Source organism: Mirounga angustirostris, unplaced genomic scaffold (assembly GCF_029215605.1).
Source record: "Mirounga angustirostris isolate CCGP_5_RB_7025 unplaced genomic scaffold, mMirAng1.0.hap1 SCAF_11, whole genome shotgun sequence".
Taxonomy (NCBI): Eukaryota; Metazoa; Chordata; class Mammalia; order Carnivora; family Phocidae; genus Mirounga; species Mirounga angustirostris.
Genome location: NW_026991719.1, coordinates 82,952,861 through 82,966,378, shown reverse-complemented (window position 1 = coordinate 82,966,378; position 13,518 = coordinate 82,952,861). Strand labels below are relative to the sequence as shown.

Genomic DNA, 13,518 nt, shown 5'->3' with positions numbered 1-13,518 from the left:
CATAACTTATAGACTTGTGGAAACTCTATGTTGTACACTTGAAACTAATGTAGCATTGTTTGTCAACTACATTTCAATTCAAAAATATATTAAATTCTAGTCACTGACATTTCAAACTAACATTTGGGAAATTATCTGGCTCTTTTAAAAACGTATATCTACATTTATATATATGTCATATTATATATGGCAAAAACTGCACTGGAGAAGAATCTATGTTACAATGTCAAATTGCTAGGATGATCTAACAACTACACATCCACACTCATCTATGAGATACAAGGGAATTGCAGATTATTATTTACACTGTGAGAACAATTTAGGTATATTTACTGCGAATGCATATTAAGACCAACTTCCTGCACCATCTAGACAATTTATTGTTTTCAGCAAAAAATAGGTATTTCTAAGATGGGGCACAAGGGCTACTACACAGCATGAAGTTGCTGATGGAATGAAATTCCACCTGCTAAACCTCTTCTCCCATGATGAGATCAGAGCAGCTTTTTTAAGTTAGTTTGTGACCCTTACAGGAGCTATTATACTACATGATATTCTTCATATCAATGAACCCACTTGATCCAGGGTTCATATCCCACCAAGAATGTGAAGTAATGGGGTCTATTGAGGACTGCTGCCCTTGAATCTGGAGTAGAAGCTTCAGCAGCTATCAGGACACAGATCCTCAGAACCTGCCTCCTTCAGACACATGATATGAGCTCATCTATAAGAGACAGATCCACCTATCACTATGCTTTCCTTGTGTATATGTGCCCAGAACCATGCTAAGCACTAAGTTAATAACAATGACAGTGACACAATTGTGGTCTGGTTATAATGACACATTATAATGGACTTCTCACAGGGCTTTTTCTCCTCCTGTCCTTGTTTATCCCCTACCAGCAACATGGAAAAGGAGTAAGTAGCCTGAATTTAAAGATTTTATTTATTTATCTGAGAGAGAGAATGGGAGACAGAGAGCATGAGAGGGGAAGGGTCAGAGGGAGAAGCAGATCCCCCGCCGAGCAGGGAGCCCAATGTGGGACTCGATCCCGGGACTCCAGAATCATGACCTGAGCTGAAGGCAGTTGCTTAACCAACTGAGCCACCCAGGCGCCCCAGTAGCCTGAATTTATACAGACATTCATGATCCCACAGTAACCACAGGTTCATGGACTTGCTCATATGTATTACTGAATGCTCCCAGAGATCCTGTGGGCGAAACATTCTCATCCCCATATTACAGAGGGGGAAGCTGGGGCTCAGAGTCATTGCCTGTCTTACCTCCTGAGCAGTTGCCTCTAGAAAAAAGCAGCTACAGGATACTCCTGGGGCAGGACCCATACTCACCGGGGCTGGGCAGGACCCCAATTGCTTTACCTATGAAACAGGTGGTGCACTGAACCCCAAAGCAGGAAAGAGGTGACCTGGATCTGGACTCTTTGTCTTCTCACACCCCATAACGGTTCAGCCCCCACCACAGGGAACCACACCCTCAGATGAATCCCAAACACCTGAAAGCAGGACCCTGCAATCTCCACCAAGGCACCTATGTCTCTATAAAAAATTGTTACAAACCCCAATTGACATAGTGTTTCTACGGCAACCCAGATGCTTAAAGTGTTCCTCCAACACCTGAAATGCCTGTACATACTCATTCAACCCCTTCCTTTCCCCTAAAAGCAAAACACCTTTGCTCTTCAGGCCACCATATGAGAAAGCATAGATAGTAATTAGAGGCTCTAGACTGAAACCTGGTAATTGACAGAATTCTGCCCTTGTTGATGGAACAAAGAATGTCCCTGTGGTCAGAAATTTTCTTTGCCTTAAAGAGACAGTATTAAGGGGAGTATTAACGGCATGAAGCTTCCCCAGTGCCTCCAGCTCACCTAGTAGTCTTTAAACTTTAGCAACTACCTTTAGCACATGTGAATTGATTAACCTTCCTTCACGTATCTATACATCATGCATTCTTGAACAGAGCACTCCTGTACATTAGGAAACAGGAACCAAACCCTGTTGCACAACCACGGGGCACTAAGGGACCAGGCCCCCTAGCACAACCTCCTAGCACAGAGATAACGTCTGTAGCTGGCACCATTGAGTCTGCACATAATCAAGAAATGTTATGGACCACTGTACTGCCCTTACTGATTAACTGCCCTAAACCACTTTAAAAAATCCTTGGGCCAGGCAGAAATCTCAGAGTTGGCCTTTGTACAAGAGTCCACCTTCTCCCCAGGCAGCCGGCCTTCTGAATAAAGTTCATATCCTTTCCAATCAAAACTCATCTCTTGAGTATTGGCTTTTCCATCAATGGGTAGCAGAACTTGGTTTTTGGAAACAAGTACACTGAGACCCAGGGAGGTATAGTAGGGTTCTTGGAGGTGAGCTAGGCCTTGGAGGATGAACACATGAAATCAAGGCCATGCTAAGAAGTTAGCCATGTGTGGTAGAAAACAAAGACACTGTCTATAATCATGTGACTGAAACATCTAGATACATATGCAGAAAATGTCATCCAAGAAGTCTCAGAGTATTTCAGGAAAGCAGGCCTAAACTACTAGTCAGTTAGTTAGTAGGCAGAAACTTAGTCAGTTGAACCATACATTGGTTTTATCCTGGGGAATTCTTGCCCTCCATTCCCAATATTTTCTTCCAGGTAGGCACATCCATGACCAAACCCATCTAACCTCTCTAAACACTCCTTCCTCTACCTAGAGAATCACTTATCTGATTAGTGAGATTGGAAGGACAAATGGGTTGCACAGCCCAGGCCTCTCTCTTCAAACTTCTTGTAGCAAACTGCCCTTATGGAGCATGTGTTTTCCTCTGCCTCTTCCTCAGGGGTGGGTCCACAGCTCTTCTCTTATTCTATGTCTTTCTGGCTCTCAAACTATTCCTATGTTCTTGCTTCATAAAGCTTTGGCCTTTAAGAGACCCCAAAGTACACCCTTCTCCACATCTGGGCCCTGAGCCAACTAAAATACAGTACAAAAAAATAAGAAGGAAAATGCATCGGCTTTATTCCTCATAAAGGAGATATTGGAGAATGTGGCTTAGATTCATTATAAGGCAGGTGGTCTCCCTATTAACAAACCCAAGAATGGAACAGACTTTTCCACCCAGCAATGCTGCACAGGGACAGTCAGAAAGGTCAAGAACTACAATGAGTATTTATCTGTTGTCTGATGAAAGAGTCCTGTATACATGTATTCAGGAAAAGTGGCTTCCTTGCAAGGCTATCCCTGTAGCAGAAGAAAGTACTTTAGGACAACTTTTTTGAGAAAACTTCTCAAAATGAATAATATTCCTTGTTCCAACTGCACAATCACCAAGCCACTTTCTGAGGAAATGGGTTTCCATGTATCTCAGGGAGCAGTTTCAATAAATACCCTCTTATTGCCTTAAAAAGCATGAGTGCAGTGGAGGCTCATCTTATGGAAGGCGATTGGAATAAATTTCTAAATTCCAGAAGTAGCATGAAAATCATACATTGTGAAAATGTCTCCTGAAATACCTTCAAACAATTAAAAGAATGTTCAAAATCCACACATAAACCCACACATAGACTATAGCCAGGCAAACATAGATAAAACATGCAAGAGAATAATAGCATATTTCACATAAGGATATATACATATGTTAAAAAAACTATAAATGTGTTGAGAATGAAAAATCTAAATTCTTGTGAGTGACTACCTCTGGATAAGAAGACTACTGCAGCCAGAAAATACTTCAAGTGAGTTATAACAATATGTGATATTATTTAGTAGGAAGATATAGAAGTGTTATATTATTTTAAGAATTTCTAAAATATTTTATAAGCAATGTTTCTTTATGACCTTCAATATTGATTTTTAAAATGACTCATACTAATTTAGAAATTATGGGAAAAATAGTGAAATCTAGAATGAAATATACAATTCAATCAGCAATCCTACCATTTATTAGTTTAAAAAGAGTACCACATTTGTGCATTTCCTCCCATTACAAACTCTATGCATGCATCTATAATGTATATTCATTACATGTGGTTTCACATATTAATCAATATTTGTTAAAGATCATAAAATTAGTCGTCATATTTTCCTAGGTTGACAAGCAACTTTGAGTCCAAAGTCCCTGTACCTAACCATTGGGTTTATACTCATTGTTCTGTTAGGACTGAGGCCAGAGCAGGGGAAAGGACTACCCATGGTCCTACGGGCAAGGACCAATCTGGTATTTGGGACAGCAGATCCATCTTGATACGCCTGTATCCTACTGTCTCCTTTCTGGGGCTCAAAGGAAGATGGCTATTCTAGTGTCAAAAGGAAAGTTGAAAAGAACAGAAAACATAAAAAAAAAAAAAAGAGGTGATGATTTGCTTCTTCATTTCCACCATCTTCAGGTAATTCATCCTATAAAGAAATACCAAAGTTATTCCATCATATAAATATGTATTCATTTCTTTTCCTTCTGCCCAATCTGAAAGACCGCTGTAAGATGTTCATTTTTTAGACTCATTTGTGAAATAACACAGTGAAGACCATACATATATTTGCTGAAATATTATGTATCAGGTGCTCTCTAAATGTTTGCTCATTTCCCGTAACAGTTCTCTGAGGTAAATATCAATATGCCCATTGTACAGATGAGCAAGTTCAAGCTCACAAAGGATAACTAACTACTCCAGTGTCATGCACATCTTCAGAGGAAGGAATGCTGCTGTACAGAATGTGTTCATTTACACATATTCTTTCCCCAAATCATTACATTACACATATTTTAAGAAACTTCTCTATTACACATATTTTAAGAAACTTCTCTTTTTCACCAATCAATATGCTGCCTACAAGAGACTAATTTCAGACCAAAAGACACTTACATATTGAAAGTGAGGGGATGGAGAAACATTTATCATGCAAATGGTTGTCAAAAGAAAGCCAGAGTAGCAATACTTATATTGGACAAAATAGACTTTAAAACAAAGACTGTAACAAGACAAAGAAGGACACTACATAATAATAAAAGGGACAACCTAACAACAGAATATAACAACTGTAAATGTTTATGCACTCAACATGGGAGCACCCAAATACATAAAACAGTTAATAACAAACATAAAGGAAATAACTAATAGTAATATAATAATAGTAGGGGACTTTAACACCCCATATACATCGATGGACAGATCATCCAAACAGAAAATAAGGAAACAGTGGCTTTGAATGACACACTGTACTAGATGGACTTAACATATATATTCATATATTCATATATATGAATATATTCAGAACATTCCATCCTAAAACAGCAGAATTACACATTCTTTTCAAGTGTACAAGGAACATTCTTCAGAATAGATCACATATTAGGCGATAAAACAGGCCTCAACAAATTCAAGAAGACTGCAGTCATACATGACATGCATCTTTTCTGACCACAATGCTATGAAACTAGAAATCAACCACAAGAAAAATCTGGAAAGAGCACAAATACACGGAGGTTACATAACATGTTATTGAACAATGAATGGGTGAACCAAGAAATCAAAAAGAAAATAAAAAAATACATGGAGATAAATGATAATGAAAACACAAGGGTCTAAAATCTTTGGGATGCAGCAAAAGTGCTTCTAAGAGGGAAGTTTATAACAATACTGGCCTACCTCAAGAAGCAAGAAAAATCCCAAATAAACAGCATAACTTTACACCTAAAGGAGGTACAAAAAGAAGAACAAAACCCCAAACCAGTAGAAGAAAGGAAATAATAAAGATTAGAGCAGAAACAAATGATACAGAAACTAAAAAACAATAGAACAGATCACTAAAACCAGGAGCTAGTTCTTTGAAAACATCAACAAAAATGATAAACATCTAGCCAGACCCATCAAAAAACAAAAGAGAGAGGACTCAAATTAACAACATCACTAATGAAACAGGAGAACTGACAACCAACACCACAGAAATACAAACAATTGAAAAAGAATATTATAAAAACCTATATACCAACGAATTGGACAACTTAGAAGAAATGGATAAATTCCTAGAAACATATAACCTATCAAAACTAAAGCAGAAGAAATAGAAAATTTGAACAGACCAATGACCAGCAATGAAATGGAATAAAAAAATAAGTATCAAAAAAAAGTAATCAAAAAATTCCCCAAAAAACGAAAGCCCAGGACCAGATGGCTTCACCAGGGAATTATACCAAACATTTTTTTAAAAACTTAATACCTATTCTTCTCAAACTATTACAAAAAACAGAAGAGGGAGGAAAACTTTCAAATTCATTCTATGAGGGCAATATCACCCTGATACCAAAACCAGAAAAGATACCACAAAAAAAAAAAAGAAAAGAAAAGAATTACAGGCCAATATCTCTCTTGTATATAGATGCAAAAATCCTCAGCAAAATATTAGCAAACCAAATCCAACAATACGTTAAAAAAATCACTCACCATAGTCAAGTGGGATTTATTCCTGGGTTGCAAGAACATTTCAATATTCATAAATCAATCAACATGGTACATCACATAAATAAGAGAAAAGATAAAAATCATATGGTCATTTCAGTAGGTGTAAAAAAAAGCATTTGACAAAGTACAACATCCATTCATGATTTAAAAAAACCCTCTGCAAAGTGGGTCTAGGGGGACCATACTTCAACATAATAAAGGCCTTATATGAAAAACCCACAGTGATCATCATACTCAATTATAAAAAAACTAAGAGCTTTTCCCCTAAGATCAGAAACAAGACAAGGATGTCCATTATCACCACTTTTTTTTTTTTTTTAACACAGTACTGGAAGTCCTAGCCACAGCAATTAGACAACATAAAAAAATAAAAAGCATCTAAATTGGTAAGGAAGAAATAAAACTCTCACTATTTGCAGATGATGTGATACTCTATAAAGAAAACCCTAAAGATTCCACCAAAAAACTACTAGAATTCATAAACAAATTCAGTTAAGTTGCAGGATACAAAATCAATGTACAGGAATTTGTTGCATTCCTATACACTAATAATGAAGCAGCAGGCAGTGAAATTAAGAAAACAATCCCATTTACAACTGCACCAAAAATAATAAAATACCTAGGAATAAGCTTAACCAAAGAGGTGAAAGACATGTACTCTGTAAACTATAAAACACTGATGAAAGAAATTGAAGACAACAAAAACAAAGGGGAAGACATTCCATGCTCATGGATTGGAAAACAAATATTGTTAAAATGTCTATATTACCCAAAGAAATCTACACACTTAGTGCAACCCCTATCAAAATACCAATAGCATTTTTCACAGAACACCAACGAACAATCCTAAAATTTATATGGGACCACAAAAGACCTTGAATAGCCAAAGCAATCTTGAAAAAGAAAAACAAAACTGGAGGTATCACAATTCCAGACTTCAATTATATTATAAAGCCATAGTAATTAAAACAGTATGGTACTAGAATAAAAGACACATAGATCAATATAATAAAATAGAAAACCAAGAAATAAACCCACAACTATATAGTTAATCTTCAACAAAGGAAGAATGAATATCCAATGGGAAAAAAGATGATCTCTTCAATAAATGGTGTTGGGAAAACTGGACAGCCACATGCAAAAGAATGAAACTGAACCACTTTCTTACACCATACATAAAAATAAACTCAAAATGGATTAAAGACCTAAATGTGAAATCTGAAACCATAAAAATCCTTGAAGAGAATACAGACAGTAATTTCTCTGACATGGGTTGATGCCACTTTTTTCTAGTTATATCTCCTGAGGCAAGGGAAATAAAAGTAAAAACAAACTATTTGGACTACATCAAAATAAAGTTTCTGCACAGTGAAGGAAATAATCAACAAAACTAAAAGGCAAACTACTGTATGAGAAAAGATATTTGCAAATGACACATCTGATAAGGGGTTAGTATCCAAAATATATAAAGAACTGATACAACTCAACCCAAAAAACAAATAATCCAATTAAAAAATGGGCAGAAGACATGAACAGACATTTCTCCAAGAAGACATCTAGATGGCCAAAAGACACATAAAAAGATGCTCAACATCACACATCATCAGAGAAATGCAAGTCAAAATTATAATGAGGGATGCTGGGATGGCTCAGTCAGTTGAGCATCTGACTCTTGGTTTCGACTCAGGTCATGATCTCAGGGTCATGAGATCGAGCCCCACATCAGGCTCCATGCCCAGCAGGGAGTCTGCTCCAGATTCTCTCTCCCCCTCTCCCTTTCCCCACCCCCACTCTCTCTCTCTCTCTCAAAATAAATAAGTAAATCTTTAAAAAAAAAAAACTACAATGAGATATCACCTCACAGCTGTCAGAATGGGTAAAATAATAAACACAAGAAACGATAAGTGTTGGTGAGGATGTGGAGAAAAAGGAACCCTTGTGAACTGTTGGTGGGAATGCAAATTGGTGCAGCCACTCTGGCAAACAGTATGGAGGTACCTCAAAAAATTAAAAACAGAACTACCCTATGATCCAGTAATTGCACTACTGGGCATTTACCAAAAAACACAAAAGCACTAATTCAAAAGGATACATGCACCCCTATGTTTATAGCAGCATTATTTACAATACCCAAACTATGGAAATAGTCCTGTATCCATCAATATATGAATGGATAAAGAAGATGTGCCTGCTTCTCCCTCTGCCTGCCGCTGCCCCTGCTTGTGCTCTCTCTCTCTGACAAATAAATAAAATCTTAAAAAAAAAAAAAACAGAATATTTTGAGGCATTACATATCTATATGAGGGGTGGGCAGTGGGCAAAATGACTGAAGAAGGCAAAAAGTACAAATTTCCATTCATAAAATAAAAAAGTGATGAGGATGTAATGTTGAGAATGGTGACTATATTTATTAATCCTGTACTGCATATTGAAAGGTACTACCAGAGTAGATCTTAAAATTACCACCACAAAACAAATTTTGTACCTATGTATGTTGACAGATGTTAAGTAGACATATTGTGGTGGTCATCTCACAAAATAAATACAGAGTCATTATGGTGTACACCTGAAACCAACATAATATTATATGTTAATCATATCTCAATAAAGAAGAAAAAATGGGTAGATGTAGTCAAAATGTACAAACTTCCAGTTACAAGATAAATCAGGTCTACAGGGAGGAGGAGTTAAGATGGCAGAGGAATAGGGGGACCCCAAGTTTATCTCATCCCTCGAACACAGCTAGACAGTTATCAAATCATTCTGAACACCTGAGAAATCAATCAGAGGTCTGAGAGAACAAATCCTGCAAGTCTACAAGTAGAAAAGCGACGACCTTTTGGAAGGTAGGAGGTGTGCAGACTTGAATCCAGTGTGATATAGCTGAGGATACAGCCACGGGGAGGGAACCTGCTTATGGAGGCTACCACAAAGTATTATAAGCAGCAGAGTACAAAATCAGAACTTTTGGAAGTCTGCTACAGTGGAGGACATGCCTGGCTTAAAGGTGCTCAGGTGGCAAAGCAAGGCAGGATCCCAGTGTGACATCATGGTCCGAGGATCCCCTGGGTTGCAAGAAGAATGGGTGGCGCCTAAGTGCTGCATTGTTCCCAGGCATAGGAGTGTGGAAACCGGCTGAGAACAGTGACTCTAGGTGCCAGCTTTCTGCTTCGTATTGCCATAAACTGTGAACTTCTGAGTGGTGGTGTGACTGCTTTCTGGTTCAGGTCTGGCAAATGGCGGAGGTGGAGTGATACCTTCCCTAGGAGGAACAGCGTTGGATCTGTGCCACAGGAGTAAAATTTGGACTTTTGAAACTCAGTCATGAGCCTGAGATAAAAAAGCTCCAACACAGGCAGGATGAACACAGGATTCTGACGGAAACCAGGGATACAAGAGTGACTGATTGCTCTTCTGTGAGGGTTCACTGAAGAGAGGCAGGCGCAAATTTTCAGCTTCTGGGCTGCCGTATTCATCCTGCCCTGCCCATCAGTGCTGAAAGGCTTCAGGGACCAAACAGTGCCACCTAGTGGAGTCTGGAGCCGCTTACACCAAGCCCTGCCTCCCTGAGTCCTGGAGGGGCGTTTCCACCAGGGCAAGTCCACCTGAGAATCAATGCAACAGGCCCCTCCGCCAGAAGACCAGCATAAACAGCTCCCTTGCACCAAGTTTACTGATCATAGAGGGCTGCAAAGCTTCAGCTCTAGGGGAAAATAGAATCTACCCTCCTTTGTACTTTTGTTTTTTATTTTTTATTATTTTTTCATTTATTTTATTTCTTCAATTATTTTTTATTTTTATATCTATTTATATATTTATATGTTTTTTATTTTTTGTTTGCTTCCATTGTATTTTATTTTATTTTTAGACTTTTTTTTCTTTCTTATTTTAAGATCTAGTTTCTTTTAACAAGCAGACCAAAACACACCCAGGATCTAGATTTTTTGTATTTTTTTGTTGTTGTTCTTGCTGTTCTTTTTTTTTCTTCTTTCTTCTTTTCTGGACAAAATGACGAGACAGAGAAATTCACCCCAAAAGAAAGAACAGGAGGTAGTACTCACAGCCAGGGATGTAATCAATAGAGTTATACAATACAGTTATATCAATATAGTTATAAGTAAGATGTCTGAACTATAATTTAAAACAATGATTATAAGGATACTGGCTGGACTTGAAAAAGGCATATAAGACACTAGAGAATCCCTTGCTATAGAGATAAAAATACTAAAATCTATTCAGACCGAAATGAAAAATGCTATAACTCAGATGCAGTCCCAAGTGGAGCCATAAACATGAGGATGGAAAAGCAGAGGAGCTAATCAGTGATATAGAAGATAAAATTATGGAAAATAATGAAGCTGAAAAGCAGAGGGAAAGAAAACCAGTAGATCATGAAGGTAGACTTAGGGAATTCAGCGATTCCATAAAACAAAATAATATCTGTATCATAGAAGAGTGGAAAAAGGGAGCAGAAGGTTTATTTGAACAAATTATAGCTGAGAACTTCCCTTCCTGGTGAAGGAAACAGGCATTCAAGTCTAAGAGGCACGGAAAACTCCCCTCAAAATCAACAAAAACAGGTTAACACAATGACATATCATAGTGAAACTTGCAAAATGCAAAGACAAAGAGAGAATTTTGAAAGCAGCTCAGGAGAAAAGGTCCTTAACCTACCAGGGTAGACACAAAAGGCTGGCAGCAGACCTGTCCAAAGAGACCTGGCAAGCCAGAAAGGACTGGCATGATATATTCAATGTGCTAAATGGGAAAAATATGCAGCCAAGAATACTTTATCCAGCAAGACTGTCATTCAGAATAGAAGGAGATAAAGAGTTTCCAAGACAAACAAAAACTAAAGGAGTTCATGACCACTAAACCAGCTCTGAAGACATATTAAAGGGAAAGAGAGACCAAAAGCAACAAAGAATAGAAAGGAACAGAGACAATCTACAGGAACGACTTTATGGGTAATTCAATGGCACTAAATTCATATATTTCAATAATTACTCTGAATGTAAATGGACTGAATGTTCCAATCAAAAGACATAAGGTATCAGAATGGATAAAAAAAAGTGCCCAAGACCCATTGATATGCTACTTATAAGAGACTCATTTTAGACCCAAAAGACAGTTCCAGATTGGAAGTGAGGGGGTGGAGAACCATTTATCAGGCTAATGGACATCAAAAGAAAGCTGGGGTAGCCATCCTTATATCAGACGAATTAGATTTTAAACCAAAGACTGTAATAAGAGATTAAGAGGAGCACTATATCATAATAAAAGTATCTATCCAACAAGAAGATCTAACAATTGTAAATATTTATGCCCCTAACGTGGGAGGAGCCAATTATATCAACCAATTAATAGCAAAATTAAGGAAACACATTGAAAAATACAATAATAGTAGGGACTTTAACACCCCACTCACTGCAATGGACAGATCATCTAAGCAGATCAACAAGGAAACAAGGGCTTTGCATGACACACTGGATCAGATGGATTTCACAGATATATTCAGAGCATTTCATCCTAAAGCAGCAGCATAAACATTCTTTTTGAGTGCACATGCAACATTCTCCAGAATAGATCACATACTAGATCACAAATCAGGCTTCAACCAGCACAAAAAGACTGAGATCATACCATGCTTATTTTTAGCCACAGTGCTATGAAACTTGAAGTCAACCACAAGAAAAAATTTGGAAGGACCACAAATACATGGAGATTAAAGAACATCCTACTAAAGAATGAATGCATTAACCAAGAAACTAAAGAAGAAATAAAAAAAAAATACATGGAAGCAAATAAAAATAAAAACATGACAGTCCAAAACCTTTGGGATGCAGTAAAGATGGTCCTACAAGGGAAATATATAGCAATATAGACCTTCCTCAAGGGGCACCTGGGTGGCTCAGTCGTTGGGCGTCTGCCTTTGGCTGGAGTCATGGTCCCAGGGTCCTGGGATCGAGCCCCGAATCAGGCTCTCTGCTTGGCTGGGAGCCTGCTTCTCCCTCTCCCGCTTCCCCTGCTTGTGTTCCCTCTCTTGCTGTCTCTCTCTGTCAAATGAATAAATAAAATCTTAAAAAAAAAGACCTTCCTCAAGAAGCAAGGAAAGTCTCAAATACACATACTAACCTTACAACTAAAAGGGGCTGGAAAAAATGCAAATAAAGCCTAAATCCAGCAGGAGAGGGGAAATAATAAAGATTAGAACAGAAATCAATGATATAGAAATAATAATAAAAAAAAAAAAACAGTAGAACAGACCAACGAAACTAATAGCTGGTTCTTTGAAAGAATTAACAAGATTGATAAAGCCTTAGCCAGACTTATCAAAAAGAAAAAAGAAAGGACCCACATAAATAAAATCATGAATGAAAGAAGAGTGATCACAACTAACACCAAAGAAATACAAACAATTATAAGAGAATATTATAAGCAATTATATGCCAGCAAATTAGGCAATCTGGAAGAAACGGATGAATTCCTAGAAACATATATAAACTACCAAAACTATCAGCTGCACAGTTCTGAGAGGGTACATTCTCTCAGCAACCAATATCACGGCTTCATTCAGCTGCAAGAAGAGCTCTGCCTGGAATGTAAATATCCATGAGTTCCCCCCCCGCACATGTGTGACACCTCCTACATGTATGCATGCATGCATGCATCTATCCATCCATTCATCCAATTAACAGGAATTAAGAAAAACTCTACACCATCACTTTAGTTAAGTTTTAGGCTCCTCCAGAATGGAAACAAAGAAGTAAAGTGTGAAAAGGGTGGGGTTGTTTGAAATAATAAAAAAACAGGTGACAAGAGACAAACTATCTTCATCAAATAATTCAAAATAACATATGTAGATATCTTGTCTCCATGAGGTGAACCTTAATTCCATTTCCCAACCCTGAGGTCAGGACTGACTTAGTGATTCACATCTAAAGAATATAGTAGGTGAATGGAAAATAGTTACATTAGTCAAACTAAACAAACATCACCTTAACCTCGTACTGAGGGTCAACATCTCAGTGATGCCATATTGGTATCAGGTC

At 37.6% G+C, this 13,518-nt stretch overlaps 1 long non-coding RNA gene across 1 annotated transcript in view; it reads right to left on the bottom strand.

The window, feature by feature from the left end:
- LOC123848449 (uncharacterized) overlaps window positions 1-13,518 on the bottom strand; it is a 103,377-nt gene that overhangs the window by 38,306 nt on the left and 51,553 nt on the right. The window lies entirely within an intron of this gene.